Below are 252 nucleotides of genomic sequence, written 5' to 3'. Positions count from 1 at the left end.
TAGAATCTTACACTCAAATACAGTTCAGACCAAAAAAAGGAGGATTCTGATTCTGTTTAAGGTCCTTCATGACACCGCCCCCATGCACATACACACTAAGCTCTCCTTCCTTACTTGCCAGCTAAACCAGCTGTTAATGGACTTTGAAAAGTACACTCAATGAGTGGAAAAGTACTTTTTCACCCCTATACAGCTATGAGAATAATCATTGTAATGTGATGACTTATCTGTCTGTAATCTACACGATTATTT

This window comes from Balaenoptera musculus, chromosome 8 (assembly GCF_009873245.2).
Source record: "Balaenoptera musculus isolate JJ_BM4_2016_0621 chromosome 8, mBalMus1.pri.v3, whole genome shotgun sequence".
Classification (NCBI taxonomy): domain Eukaryota; kingdom Metazoa; phylum Chordata; class Mammalia; order Artiodactyla; family Balaenopteridae; genus Balaenoptera; species Balaenoptera musculus.
This window is presented reverse-complemented; position numbering follows the sequence as displayed.